Source organism: Zootoca vivipara, chromosome 11 (assembly GCF_965207765.1).
Source record: "Zootoca vivipara chromosome 11, rZooViv2.hap1.1, whole genome shotgun sequence".
Lineage (NCBI taxonomy): Eukaryota > Metazoa > Chordata > Lepidosauria > Squamata > Lacertidae > Zootoca > Zootoca vivipara.
In genome coordinates this window covers 26,684,303-26,699,692 of record NC_142594.1, presented here as the reverse complement: position 1 = coordinate 26,699,692, position 15,390 = coordinate 26,684,303, and the positions used below count along the sequence as shown (strand labels likewise).

General features: G+C 43.0%; 2 protein-coding genes across 3 annotated transcripts in view; one reads left to right on the top strand and one right to left on the bottom strand.

Annotated features, from left to right (window-relative positions):
• BZW2 (basic leucine zipper and W2 domains 2) overlaps positions 1 to 15,390 on the top strand; it is a 58,949-nt gene that overhangs the window by 14,225 nt on the left and 29,334 nt on the right. The window contains exon 1 of one of the 2 annotated variants that reach the window (XM_035128864.3): positions 19 to 108. The exons of the other annotated variant lie outside the window; for it this stretch is intronic. The gene's annotated coding sequence lies outside the window, so the exon portion shown is untranslated. Of the gene's footprint in view, positions 1 to 18; positions 109 to 15,390 lie in introns of those variants that run through there. 2 annotated transcript variants of the gene reach the window in all.
• LOC132592858 (uncharacterized) overlaps positions 4,715 to 15,390 on the bottom strand; it is a 56,037-nt gene continuing 45,361 nt past the window's right edge. The window contains exon 3 of the transcript XR_015946396.1: positions 4,715 to 4,822. The gene's annotated coding sequence lies outside the window, so the exon portion shown is untranslated. The remainder of the gene's footprint in view (positions 4,823 to 15,390) is intronic.

Sequence of the window (15,390 nt, the reverse complement as noted above, 5' to 3'; positions counted from 1 at the left end):
TCCGTCCTTCACTTCTCCATTGTCTGTGGCTGCTGTTTCTGGCGGAGGTGCTGCTGCTGCTGTCTCTTTGCTTCTTCTCCTTAGACAAGAGCCACTTCCCCCAGAGAGGTAAAAGCTTGGCATTGCGGGGAGAGGGAGGGGCAGGCGCCGAGGTTGGGGTGGAAAAGAGGGTGCTGGTGGGTCCAGGAGCAAGGAAGACCATAGCTGGGGAGTGTCCGCGAAATGCACAAAAGAGGCAGAAACGCTCCTACACGACCCTCTCCTGCAAAAGGCAGGGGGGGAGAGAGAGGGGCGCTGCTCCTCAATTGCCTGCTGACTCCGCCGGAAAAGCAGGGGAGTTCAGCAGCCTGGGAGGGTCCGCTTTCCTCTTTACGCGGTGAACTTCGAGGTTGCGTGTCTTCCTTTAGCAAGGTGACACGAGACAACTCGGGGATCGGTGTTGCGGGGAGGGGGGGCAGCTGTCATTTATATGGGGTAGGGTGAGAAAAAGAACAAGCCGGGGTGAATTGAGCGCCTCTAGGAGAGGGGGATGCTGGAGGGATAGCTCAGTCCGTGGAGCACAAGACCCTTCAACTCAGGGTTGTGGGTTCGAGTCCCACGTTGGGCAAAAGGTTCCTGCATTGCAGGGAGGCGCGTGGTTGGGCTAGATGACCCTTGTGGTCCCTATGATTCTATCATTCTGGCGGTGAATTGCTTTCTGATTGCTTCGGCCGGCCGGTGCTCGGCAGTGGCTGCTGCATGCGAAGAAACGTGTTGTGTATGTGAGGGTTCAGACGTATCGCCTTCTCCTTGCCTGCATCCTTGGCGGAAGTCCGTTCTGCTGGGTGCAAGCAGGCGGCAGAAGGAAGGAGTTGGCTTTGGTTCCTCATAGAGCCTTTCTGGGGATGGAGCGGGGGTGGGAGGCGGCAACAGACCCACTGGGCGCTGGCTGCGGTGGGGAGGACGCGGTGGTGGTTGCTTTGCTCCGGAGCCGTGCAACAAATCTGTGTGTGCGAGGAGGGCACGGCGCTGCCTTGTGCGCAGTTTTATCACCGAGGCGCCATTGGCACTCCAGATACTTTAACCTGCGTGGTGCCACCAGCCCGCCTGGCTGCATGTGGGGAGCCATCCCAGTGTCAGGTTGAGGCTGCAATTCCATACCCATTCTCCGGGGAGTAAGCTCCATGAAACTGAATGGGACTTGCTTTTGGTGCATAGGATGGCGCTGGAAACGTTTCCCTAAAGAAAAAAGACTCTCGTGAAATCTGGACAGCGGTGTCTTAATTTTCAGGCTTTTAAAACGAAGGTGTGCTTCAAAAGTTGGCTGAGATTCATTATTTAGTCATCCTAGTGGTTACAGGTGTTTTGTAAGCCTCTTGGAGGAAGAGGTCGTCTAGACATCGCTCAGCTGTTTACTTTCTGTTTACGCATTAAATTGGAGATGTGAGTTCTTTGAGGGAGTTCAGATTTTATTCTTCCATTCTTTTTTTAAAAAAGGAAGGGAAGGAAGTTGCGTAAAAGCAGGAAAGATCATTTTAAATAATTGTTTTATCCGCTGGATACAAGTCACAAGTATTGCTTAGCCCTGAGGATTTCTCGGAGATTAGTTTTTTGGATTGGGTAGTTTTGCAGCCTGCAGCCTGAATGAATGACCGGTACATTTAATTTATAACTTAAGAGCCTTTTGCTGCCCTTTTTTTTCAGTTGAGGATTAAGGGAATTTCTTCTTGGCATGCTTGAGTTGTAAATTAGTGCACCTCCTGAATAATAATTATTTTTGGTAGGCAAAGAAAAGCTTGTGTTAAATGCAGTCTGGTCCTAAACATGCTTACTGAGCAAGAAGTCCAGTTATGCTCCATGGGGACTTAGCCCCTGCTAAGAATTCTTCAATTGGAATAATCATGTGTCCTTTCTCAGAGGTCAGAATGGGACCAACAATGGTGTTTCCCCTCTTTTTTCAATGCTTACACGTAGGGTGTGATATCAGGCAGCGTTTTTTATTTCTGAGCATGGAACCAGAAAGTGTGGTTAGTCTACTGTACACATGCAGCAGAATAGGATGATGGGCCATAGGAGTGAATACAGGAGGTGCTCTTTTTGAATGATTCCAGTGTAAAACCTGACTGGCAGTAACCACACACAGCCCTCTTAATAAAAAAACAACCCATAATGCAGGAGAGTGGAAGGTTTTAATTCCGCCCCCTTCCTAATCTCTTAAATTTCCACTAGTAGGGAATTTTGTATGCATAGTATTATTGAAAATGTGGGTTGTAAAATACTACAACCCATTCTGTCATCATACTTTCAGATACTCAGGACCATATATTTTTATTTCCCACTCCCTTAGATATGTTGTGCTTTAAGGTAAAGGTAAAGGACCCCAGGACTGCTAAGTCCAGTCAAAGGCAACTCTGGGGTTGCGGCGCTCATCTCTGAGGCTGAGGGAGCCGGCGTTTGTCCACAGACAGCTTTCCGGGTCATGTGGCCAACATGACTAAACCGCTTCTGGCACAATGGAAACCAGAGCGCACAGAAACGCTGTTTACCTTCCTACCGCAGCAGTACCTATTTATCTACTTGTGCATGTATTTTTGCATGTCTTCCTTCTGTTTATAAACAAGACAGGTGTTTATTTATTATATAAGATTTATAAAGCACATTTTTAAAGAGAAAAAATATTATAGTAAAGTTACTCCAGCTTGACATTTTTGTAGTAACTTAGTGCCAAAGTTGGTAAAAAGTTATGTGCAAAAAATAAAATAAAAAATAAATTCAGATTCCATGGTGTGATTAATTAGCATAGCTTGCACCTGGATGACAACTCTGAATTAATTACATTGTTGAGGCAAAATGGAAAACTCCCCTCTTTATGGCTTTCTGGTTTCTGCAAATTCACCCACAATTTACAAACATTATTTCTTTGGGGAAATGACCCTCTTGGATGCTTTATAAAAAAAACCAAAATGTCACCACTATGTTCACAATTATAAAAAACAAAATGTCATCACTATGTTCACAATAAAACCTAACTTAGGCAACTGTAGTTTGACTGGAAAATATTTGAAACAGTATTAGAACTAATTAGAACTTTTGTTGTGATTATTGCTCGACCGTTAAGAGATAGGTCTCCTCTCCCACTTGCAGATGGTTGCTAAATGCACTTTATATGTCTTGATTCCATTATGTCTTTTGCACTCACTGGCAATACTTGTAATTAGATGTGCTCCTTCATGTTGACATTTGAGCATCAACCCAGTCATCACATGCCATGGTTAATGGTTCACTATGAATCCCCACTAATGAGTGAAAGCAGCAATCCACAACCCTTGGCTTCATGTTTATGTCTGCACAAGGATCCTGGTTTGTCTCACTCTAGCCAAACCGCAATTGGTAAGCTAAGAATAAACAGTGGCTTCAGATAATGGCTTGTTTGGCGTGAAGCAAACCATGATCCCTGGTTTGGGTAGAACACTAAGCCACCGATTGTGGCCTGTCACTTCTGCCCCCTAGCAGGGAGGAGTGATCTGCACATCTATGGAAAACCATTAGCTTGACTGGGATATGTGAATGCAGCCAGTAAGGGATTTTAAAAGCCATTCAAAGCAGCGGGCATCTCTCTTGCTTGTGCACATTGTTTGCTGTGGTTTAAGGTAGCAAAATCTCTAGGCTGGCAAAATAATAGATTTTGTAGTTATACATGCATGTAGCAATTCTTTTTCTTAAAAAAATTAAAATAATTTTATGATTTTCATTTATATACATTTCACTAGTAGTTTAACAGTAAATCAAACATTTCAAAACAACTTCTTTCCTCTTTCTGCGGTTCATTAATTTTTTCATTCTCATTCCCTGCATTTTCCAAGTTATATTAAATCATTCTTTTATTCATCTATTTTCATATATCTGTATTTTAAAAACTGCAGGTTATTAAAATAGTCATGTCGATGTTTTTATCTGTTTGCAATTTGTAAATACTCAATATACCATTTCCATTCCTTTTATAAAAAGTTTGTTATCCTGGTTTCTTATTCGTCCGGTAAGTTTCGCCATTTCTGCATAGTCCATAAGTTTTTGTATTCATTTTTCTTTCATCAGGATGCCTTCATCTTTCCATTTTTGGGTGCATGTAGCATTTTTGAATCACTTACTTTTCTTCTGACAGTTTTCGGTGCTTTATGGTTTTTGTCTCATTTTGTTAATGAACAAGTAATTACAGTGTATGTTGAGCAGTGATTGCTAATCTATGGACTGGTCTAAAGTGTTTGCTTTAGAACAGGCAACTAAAGTTGTAAAGCAATAGCTCCCCTTCCCCCCCCCCATTGTATCCTGAGAATGTTTTCTATCACCTTACCTCCTCCCCTTGTGTTATATATACAGCGGTACCTCAGGTTAAGAATTTAATTCATTCTGGAGGTCCGTTCTTAACCCGAAACTACTTAACCTGAGGTACCACTTTAGCTAATGGGGGCCTGCCGCTGCACCGCCGGAGCACAATTTCTGTTCTCGTCCTGAAGCAAAGTTCTTAACCCGAGGTACTATTTGTGGGTTAGCGGAGTCTGTAACCTGAAGCGTCTGTAACCCGATGTACAGCTCTATAACTAAATGGAATGTACTCCCCCAATTGCAGAAAAATAAATAAATCAATGTCTATGGTTGCAGCCTTTTTCCTGTTGTGTGACTCTTTGATTTGGCATTGCTTCAATTCTTCCTGTGGTTTCTTCTGAAAATGCAAAAAGAAGCAAGTGCCACCGAGTATTTAAGGATAAGGTTGTAGGTTTTTATTTACATTAAGCTGTCTTTTTTCGGCAACATCAACATGACCTGTGTAGGATGTTAATTCAGTCTGTAAGAAGAAAAATATGTACATTAGTGCCTACCACATTTAGTCTTCTGTTATGCGCCTCTAAAGAAAGATGGGGAAACTATTTATATCTTTGATTGCTTTTTTTATTAAAAAAAATAGGAACACTTGATTCCATGTTTATTAGATGGGTTTGAAAGAATAAATACTGTACAGAGAGATTCTTGTGCAGCCCAAGGAAAGCTAATTGGTGTTCTAGTCTGAACCGTGTTTCCATTCCAAAATCACACTCATCTCCCGCAAATCAGTAACAAGTAACTTGGCTGCATGCAACTAAATTTACTCAAGAGTAGATCCAATGAAATTCATGGAGCCAAGTTAGTCGTGCCTATTAATTTCAATGGGTCTACTCGGAGTGTAACTGGGACTGGATAGAACCTAGTGTTTTTAGTCTCTTCTTTTTTTGTCATAATGTTAAAAATGTTTCTCATGGAACATCTAAACCATGGCAATTGAAGTATATTCCCAGGCATTCCTAGCCGAAGGCATTTCATCAGTTTTCTATAGAATCACAGAATTGTAGAGTTTGAAGCGGCCATGAGATTAAGAGCCTCATGCTCTACTGACTGAGCTATCTCGTGCCAAGGTATTGTAATTCTTTAGGCAAAGGTCAACCCCCATAAAAAAAAGGAGTCCATTGGTATAGAAAGTCTTCCATCCACCCCCAGATTCCTTCCAAAATTGCACATGCACTTTAGATAACTAATATACACCTAAACACCCCCATGTAGGAAAAATGTCAATTGTAAAGTGACTGCAATGCTTTACGCTTCTTAGACTTCCATTTCTTTGTCACCTTAACTTTAAGCGGATAGGGAGAAGGTGGAAACTATGACCTTCTCTATCACAATATGGCCACCAGTTTAGATGGCTTTAAAAGGGGGTTAGATAATAAGTCTGTCAGTGGCTACTAGCCATGATGACTTATGTTTTACATCCAGTACTGGAGGCGGTATTCCTCTGATTACCAGTTGCTAGAAATCATATGTTGGAAAATTACTGTTGCCCTTGTGTTCTGCTTGTTGGCTTCCCATGAGAATTTTGTTATGAGGACAAAATTCTGAATTAGACACACCCTTGGCCTGACCTAACTGGTCTCTTCTTAGGTCCTAAGATTTGTCAGCTGGTTCAGTCTGCCCTTAATTGCTCTTCTGCTAAGCAACTTGGGACACATTTTCCTGTTCAGAATTGTGCAACATATAGCATAATGATAAGATATTGGTGAGGAACAGTAGACATGGTGGGGAAGAATATGAAATGTGACATTTTGGAGAGGGGCATGGAGAACACGTCAATGGATCTCTAATTCAAGATATGCAAAGGAGCTGCATTTTTTTACAAAAGCAATCAGTCTACAAATTTTTAAAAGTCTGGTGCTTATAACAGTAATGCAGGGCTGGATGTGTTTTTACTACATTTCAGCAAACCTTAAATCTAAAAAAACCCCAACCCAAAACAAAACCCAACCCAGAAGCTTTAAACAGCATGAACACAGAATGAATTAATTTTTTTCTTTTTAGCCAGAAGTTAAACATGTCTGATCCTAATAAGAGCATTATGCTGTCAACTTAGCCCATGAATAGGTTTATTGAAATACTTTCATTTTTTAAAAAAAATCCAAGGTTGAGCATGATAAAATAACCTCAAGAAGCCAAAGGTGTGGCAAAGGAAAACAATAAATGTATCTGTATTGCTTGCAGAATTGTAAACTTCTCTCAGTTGGTAACATTTCTTTCTCCCAGGCCACACCCCTCACCATGAACTTCTTAAGTGTTTTTGGCTCCATTCCCTTTTTAAGTGCACTTGGAATTTGTCCTTGCTGTGGTGATAAATACTGATTTCTTGAATGGAGGGGTGTATGTGACTGTGTAAAAACCTCTGAATTTCGTGTGGCTGGAATGTAGCTGTATTGGACTGCAAGAGTCACATCCCTTGCTTCCTTCACTTAAGGTAAAAGGTAAAGGACCCCTGGACGGTTAAGTCCAGTCAAAGGCAACTATTGGGTTGAGGCGCTCATCTCACTTTCAGGCCGAGGGAGTCGGCGTTTGTCCACACAGCTTTCTGGGTCATGTGGCCAGCATGACTAAACCGCTTCTGGTGCAACGGAACACTGTGACGGAAACCAGAGTGCATGGAAATGCCTTTACCTATTTATCTACTTGCACTGGGATGCTTTCAAGCTGCTAGGTTGGCAGGAGTTGGGACAGAGCAATGGGAGCTCATCCCGTCGCAGGGATTCGAACCTCCAACCTTCTGATTAGCAAGCCCAAGAGGCTCAGTGGTTTAGACCACAGCTCCACCTGCGTCCCTTTCCTCCACTTATGCCACTGGCCAAACTCACTTTCGCCTCCAACAACACTGGCATGTGGCCTCAGGTTGAGAAGCATGCCCTACTCCCAGTCTGCACTGACCGGCTCTCAGGGTTTCAGAGAAAAATGTTTCCCAGTCTTCCCTGGAGATGCTAGGAACTGAACCCACAATCTTTTTCATTAAATCATGTGCTGTTTCACTGAGCTATGGCCCTTCCCTTAATGCTTTCTACTATCCCACAGAGTGCACATGCACACTTAACATGTGCTTATCCACTTGCAAAATTTCAGGTTGTCAAGTTTCTGAGCCAGCTGAATTCTTCCATTATTTCCCCTCACTCCCTGTCATAACTGTTTCTTTGGAGTTCCTGGGAGATTGAGCATCAGTTTGTCAGCAACGCTCACAAAAGAGCTTGCTTATTAGCAAAGTGTATTGAGTTGGAGTGGCATCAATAACTGCCTGAAGAACAGCAGGCTGACATATCTGCAAAAGGCAGGTTTCTCTGGGCCTTTAATTATCCACTATTTTTTGACTATATGTTTAAGGGGTAACCATGTCAATGAAATTACCGAGTGCTCTCAACATGCCTCACTTCACAGATACTCCATTTGTGACGTGTCTACCCTTTCTTTAAAATGGTGAAAAAAATGAGGTTATACCTATATGGGGGAGTAAGAACCTTCAGTAATGAGTGAGAGCTTTTTTGTGCTCTCTAGGCAACAATCTGCTGGGAACTTCTCTTGAGCAGGCCCCGTGAAACATAAATAAACTGCACACACGAGAAAATTGTGGGGTTGGCTTCTTCTTCGGAGTTCAAAACCAGGTAACTGACAAGCTTCATGAGAGGAGGGCCCAGACCAGGCATCCCCAAACTGCGGCCCTCCAGATGTTTTGGCCTACAACTCCCATGATCCCTAGCTAACAGGACCAGTGGTCAGGGATGATGGGAATTGTAGTCCAAAACATCTGGAGGGCCAAAGTTTGGAGATGCCTGGCCCAGACTCTGAGCTTTCTTTCTTTCTTTCTTTCTTTCTTTCTTTCTTTCTTTCTTTCTTTCTTTCTTTCTTTCTTAGAACATTATGAAGCAAAATGCTGGCACCATTCAAAGCAATTACTTTGTGAATCCCACTCCATTTTGGAGAAGATCCAAGACCAGCTTCAGAATACCTCCAAAGTCCCTTCCCCAAACAACGAAGAAGGGACTTTTTAGTTTATTTTGAAGCTGTTTTGGGGGTCTTCCTTGGTTCATTTGTCACCCTAGAATTTTCTCTCTAGATATGGAGACTGGGGAAGGGACTGCCTGGCTTCGTTTTGAAGCTGTGTTTTCCTCTTTCCTGACAGAGAAGTGATGGTTTCCCAGAGAAAACAATTGGGAAATCTGGAATATTACTGTGGGTGTGAGTGGGCAGCAACTTGTCTACCAAAAGGCCAAAGGTGGTCTCAATGGCAGGTGTTCATATTTTTTCATGTGTTTAATTTTGTGGTTATAATTTATTATTTATACCCCGCCCATCTGGCTGGGTTTCCTCAGCCACTCTGGGCAGCTTCCAACAAAATATTAAACATACATTAAAACATCAGTCATTAAAAACTTCCCTAAACAGGGTTGCCTTCAGATGTCTTCTAAAAGTCAGATAGTTGTTTATTTCCATGACATCTGATGGGAGGGTGTTCCACAGGACTGGTGCCACTGCTGAGAAGGCCCTCTGCCTGGTTCCCTGCAACCTCACTTCTTGCAGTGAGGGAACTGCCAGAAGGCCCTTGGCGCTGGATCTCCGGGCTGAATGATGGGAGTGGAGACGTTTCTTCAGGTTAGAGGCAGGAGTGCAACATGTTCAGAAAGTTATGGCAGAAAGATCAACACAGAGTGGGGAAATACAGCATATGCATTCAGGCTTCATTATTTGAAAGGAGAGTTGGGGTGAGCTTTATTTTGGGTGGTTTTTTTTTAAAAAAGCGGTAGCTCATTCAGTGGAAGGATAGGCTAGAACAGGGTTGGGGGACCTTTTCCAACCACAGCGCCACATTCCACCCAAGACAGCCTTCTGGGGACCACATTCAACTAACAGGTAGGCAATAGCGGGCAGTAGATCTGCAACATGCTTTTGCACATAGGCTACATGTTGCTCAGAACAATCTATACACAGATTCCCCTCCCCATTGAGGCAAGTAATGAGACTTTATGACTGTTCAAGGATGTTTTCCAGTCTGGCAGAGGCACTTGGGGTTGCGAAGCAGAGTCCGGAAACACTGGGACCTGAGAAGAGTCTCGGGGGCCAAGTAGAGAGGCCTGGAGGGATGTATTCGGCCCCCGAGTTACTCACCTCAGGGCTACAATTCTTCCCTGTCTTGGCATACTGGCTTTCTACAGGCCTCAGTCATACAGCTCCTCCTATATTCTGTTTTTAAATATATACTGTATATATATTTCTTGATACTTATTCAAAGAGATACAAAAATAAACAAAGTATCCTTTTATAATATACTGAGATAAAACAGCTACTTAGTCTATAAGAGAACAAAGCAAGAAGGAAGAAAAGGCACGGAAAGGAGAAGCCTAAAAAAGAGAAAGCGTGGGAAAAAAGAAAAAAATAAAGATGAAGAAAATAAAAGAACTTATAGTTCTCTGCATTGCAGCTGTATGTGCTATTCATTCCTCAAAATCCAACCATTCTATCCAGGGCCGGCCCTACGGCCAGGCTGGGTGGCGCCGGGAGTCATGGCGCCGGCCCGCAGCAGCGCCCTCGGCAGCAGTGCTGCGCGCTGAGCCCGTCTGTCCGTCGCGCAGCAGCGCTCGCCCACCCGTCACGCTGGGAAACGGGGCGGGGGGGCGGGGCGCCAGAGGGATCTGTCGCACCACAGCGCCAGGGCGCCAGAGGTGCTTAAGACGGCCCTGATTCTATCCTCTATAAACCAGTATTTTTTCAATCTTCAAATCCAGATATTACAAGATCATTTTCTCTTTCATACAAAAAGTCCATAAGAAATGTCCAATCCTTAACACCTCCTACATTCTGAAGTGATACTGTCATTGAAGGATATTACCACCACTGTATTGTCACATGGTGGTTTTTTTGTTTGTTTTTTCTGAATGGGAAGAGCAGCCCTATACACCAGTTTTAGATATCTTGGCTGTCAGTCATACTTGGGCAGCATAGTTAACTTCCTGTGTTCCCTTCTGTTCTTGTACTGTGGCAATTTATTTCTCTATCCATCTGCAGCAAGGATGAGAGACAAATTCCATATATGCCCTGGCAGCATTTGATGGGGATTTCACAAGAAGCTGCTTCTCTTCCATCTAACCCAGATGTATCCTTTCATGCTGTCAACACTTTCCTTTTTCCAAACTTGAGTGATGCACCTACACTTGTTTTCCCACTTACAAATTTAGTTCGTGTCTAACTTTGGATGTTCTTTCACTTTGTTGCACAATGAAGTAACAGCTGGGTCTGTATCCTTCAAAGCATCTCTCTATCTCTGACTGCATACACGCCTAAAGCACACACCCCTCAAGAATCTTGGGAATTGTAGTTTCCACTCAACAGAGCTGCAATTCCCAGAATGCTTAACAACCTGCAGTTTGACAGACCGCTGTTCTTCCTAGGCTGAGAGGGGAAATGGCGGAAACAGGTTATTTACTGGGATAGAGTGACTTTGCAGCTATTGTCAAAGTTGCAAAAACAATGAAGCATGGGGCTGAGTGAGGGAGAAATTTATGGAAAAACAATGGGATATCAGCTCCGCTCAAGGCATGATGGATAATAGCAACAACTGGGAAAAGATAGACATAACACTTTTCAAGGACGGAAAAAAACATCACGGACAGAATAAATGTCACACACAGGAAGAACAAGGATATACTTTGAGATCCTCGCTTGTAGTTCTATAAAACATTTAATGTGTCAACACGAATAGAAGTTTTAAATATTGGAGTTGTTGTATAAGGGATTATTATTATGACTGGGATGTAATTGAAATCAATAATATTTTGGAATGCAGAAATAAAGAAAAGCATCAATTATAGCACAGCCCCCCCACTAAATTATATAATTTGGTATTTGAATGATTGATAATAGTAATTTTTATTTTAAATAGGTATTGTTATAATGAGGCTACCATTGGATTATAATTAAACATTAATAAAAAGTATTATAAAATAATAATCTACAGTTCCCAGGATTCTTTGGGGTAATAAAATGTTCTTTAAATGCATTTTGTGTACGCAGCGCCCACTTTTTGTAGTCGCTCCCCAGTTGGCCATGGAATAAGCTTTTAAGAAGCCAATTTGTTGCAATATTGTTGGACTCTGCAGACTTTCTCTTGTGTTGTAAAACCTGCATCTGAGCTGGAATGAGGGTGCTGCGCTGATCACTGCCCAATCTCCATCTCAAGTAACCTGTAGTCGGCAAAGTTCTGAAACAGAGAGCTTAATAATTAGGATTCTATATTATAGGGTGAGTCACACTGAGTAGAGAAGGCTCCCCACTTCAGAACTTTGCTTTTCATGAGTTGGTGGTGATGGTGATGTGGGATTGGAGCTTCACACATTCATCTCTGCTAACATGTAGGTTTTACAGCGCATAACAAGAGGACACACATAATCCTTTTGTTCCACAGCAAGAGGCTGGGTGCCGAATAATGACTAATCAAGGCCGTGCGCTTTTGCTTTATAATGTAAGAGCATTTCTCTCTCAAAGAGGAAGCATGATGGCAAAATGTTTGTTTCTGTGCCCTGCTCTGAAGATGCTTCTCCAGGGCGATCCGCCGCTCCCATGGGCTGGCATGCGGACAGCAAGTTTACGTGTGCTACTGGCTCTAGCACTGCCGGCTCTGCATTTTTGATGGCATCAAATCAATCAGTGTACAATGAGAGTGAAGATCAATGCCATGCCTTTTGGTATAGGCCCTGCCTGCACTGCAGGCTCTATGGCAGCACAAAGCAGAGAGGATAATTTCCCAATGCCCTGCCATCCCAGGCTAGGGGTATCAGAGAATTCTGATAAAAATGGAAGAACAAGTGGGAATTTGCTGCCGTCTGCATGTTCAGGGAAGTTTTTAATGGTTTGTGTTTTATTCTGTTTTTAATATTTTGTTAGGAGCCGCCCAGAGTGGCTGGGGCAACCCAGTCAGATGGGAGGATGATGATGATGATGATGATGATGGGAATGGAAATCAGTCAACCAAATGTGACTGGTATTTGTTTACATCATTGTTTTTTTTACAATTAATGGACGCTTTTAACATTGTTCAACATTTCCTTTACATTGAAATGAATGTAAGTTATGTAAATAGTTGTTGGAACTTATATTAAATAGGTGTTTTTTTTTACAATTAATGGACGCTTTTTACATTGTTCTGACATTTCCTTTACATTGAAATGAATGTAAGCTATGTAAATAGTTGTTGGAACTAATATTAAATAGTAGAATGAATAACGTAGTATTTGTTGGAAACCAAACTGTGGCAGAACGGAAACGGCACAGACGGTGATGAATACATGTCAGAATGGAAATCTTACATCCGTAGTCCAGGCTGAGATGTCAGTCATCCCTGCATGGCCCTCTGTTATCCTGCTGCCATTTCTGCTTTATTACTTCCACTGCTCATGGAGCAGCTACCATGAACAATCCGATCATTTGAGATGGTTAGGCTTTCAACTCTGTTCACTGCATGTCCTCACCATATATTGTGTTCATATGGTATGTTAACACCTCTTTGCATGGGAGTTTTAGATGAGGCTAACTCATTGAAAACTTCCATAGTTCTAGTTACAGGTAGGTAGCCGTGTTGGTCTGAGTCGAAGCAAAATAAAAAAAATCCTTCAGTAGCACCTTAAAGACCAACTAAGTTTTTATTTTTGTATGAGCTTTCGTGTGCATGCACACTTCTTCAGATACCTGAAAGCTCATACCAAAAGCCAAGATATCAAAGTACCATTCTTATTGGCCTCCAGTTCTGTTACACAACTCTGTAAGGCAGTTAGAGTCTACTGGACTCTGCTTTTGTTGGACGCAGTTTTGATTCAGTGCCTTCCGCTCCCCCCCCTTTAATCATCCACTTTTCTTCTTCATCCATGCTTTGATTAAGTCATACTCCAGCATGTAAACAGAATTACCCTTCTCTCTTCCCCTCTGTCCATGCCTTGTTTTTTTTTTTAAACGATTGCCACCGTGCTTCCGATTGACATTCAAAAAATGTTGCCTCTTGCACAAAAAACAACCTGTTTGAGGTTGCATGGTCTGACATTTTGGAAGATGTATGCTTTCTGAAAAAAGCAGATAAGGGTTACCATAATTGCAGTTTTGGCTTTCAGAAACTCAAGTCATCGTCTGAAGGAAGTTCAATGTATGATGCAGTGTAGATATAAAATCGCAGAGCAATAGGAATTTGCTGTGCGTGTTCCCTCAGAGGGAAGTCTTTCTGTGTTTAATTGGGCTTTCTTCAAGATGAGTGGGACTAGGGTTTGCAGCCTAATTCAACCATTTTTTGAGAATCTCACATACCTGCTGCCTCCCGAGGTGTTATCCTACATGGGTGACTTTCTAGCTGTGTTTTAGAGAACTCGGGGATTTACTGTATGCTTATCAGAGTTTTTCAGCAAGCAGATTATTAAATGTGGACAAGCTGCCTGAAGAACAGCTTAGTGGTGGGCAACATTCCCCTGCAATGTGATGATATCAGTGCGTACCATCCACTCACCTGGACCAGCAACTGAGTAAACACCTGGAAGCATGTATTGCAATTGTTTGCAACATGCAGAGGGGGCCGAGGAGATGCTGAAGAGCTCCATGGCAGTCAAGAGTAGGAAATACTCTTTAAAGTAAAAGGTTAGAAAATCATAGTTTTGCATCATTCCCCTGCCCTTTCACCTAGACTAGTAGCCATTGTGATTCCTTGTCAGCCATGTGTTGGGTGATCAGAAGTATGCAAAGCCTTAAGGCAATGCTGTTGATTTCATTGCCGTCCTCCTCCCAAGCCTCACAGCTGCTTAGATATTTTAAGACTGGGCTAAAGACTGCTCCCTGGGGGTGTATTTACACCTGCTTTTAACCTGCCTTTCCTCCCAGCAGCTTGGGCTAGGTTGAGGTGTGTTGTTTCTCCCCAGTCCGCTTCACATAATTCCTACAATATCTGAAAGGGATTATTGTTCGAAGCCCAAGGTCACGCAGCAAGTTTCATGGCTGAGTGAGGATTCAGACCTGGATCTGCCCAGTTTTAAGTCCATGACACACAAATTCATCTGTAACTGTGGCTTTGTGAGGTCTAGTTGTGTGGGGGCCCAGGATGTGGCCTGTAAAGAGACACAGGGCCACCATCTAGTTGCTGCTAAGTAGGCCTGGTCATCTCCCGGATGGGTAACTGCCTGGGAAGGAACCACTTCTATACCACCTTGAGGTCCATGGTGGCAGAAAGGTGGGGTATAAATGTAAGGAAATAAACAAATGCACTTCCCTAGGGCAGGGGTGGGGAACTGGGGGTGAATGTGGCTCTCCAATCCTCTCTATATGGCCCTCAGGACTTTTCCCAGGTCACACCCACTCCTGGCTCCTGCTTTGCACCATTCCTGAGTGTTTATGCTTGGCTGGAATGCGTCACTGGACACTGATGCTCCTTGCTTCCTTAGACAAAGGATATAAAATGGTTTGCGTAGAAACCAGCCTACTCTGCAAAGGTAATAATTGCATCTATTGCTCTACCCAATTTTGTCTTTAGCCCTACTGATGTGTGGCCCTCAGAAAGTTACCCAGAAGGGCATGTGGCCCTCAGGCTGAGAAGGTTTCCCCACCCTTACCCTAGGGGAGCTCTTCCGCCCCCCTCTTTTACACTTCTAAAATATTAACTGGGTAGACTATTCTAACTAGAAATGAGAGGTTTTCTCATTCTATCCTGCCACAATTGGTGCCATGGGTCTCTCTGGTTTGTTGTTTGGGCTGCTGTTTTCCATTGTTTGCCACGTTCTTTACATGCAGACCTGCAGAGTCTGACCTGATGCGCCTGAAATGTGTCTGACTAGCAGTTGCTGCCTTTTGCCCTTTCCTTTGCTCTTTCTCCCTCTCGTGCGTATTCCTTGACCCCGGGCTTTAACAACCACCTTATAAAGCCCCGACCAAAGCAGATTAGAGTGTGATGCATTTTAAAGCTAAATATAGAAACAAGATCCTGTTCTGGTACTAATAACCTCTGGGGTGACACTCCTGTACGTAATTTGTCAAATCCGCTGCAAGTGGTGAGTTTGCTTT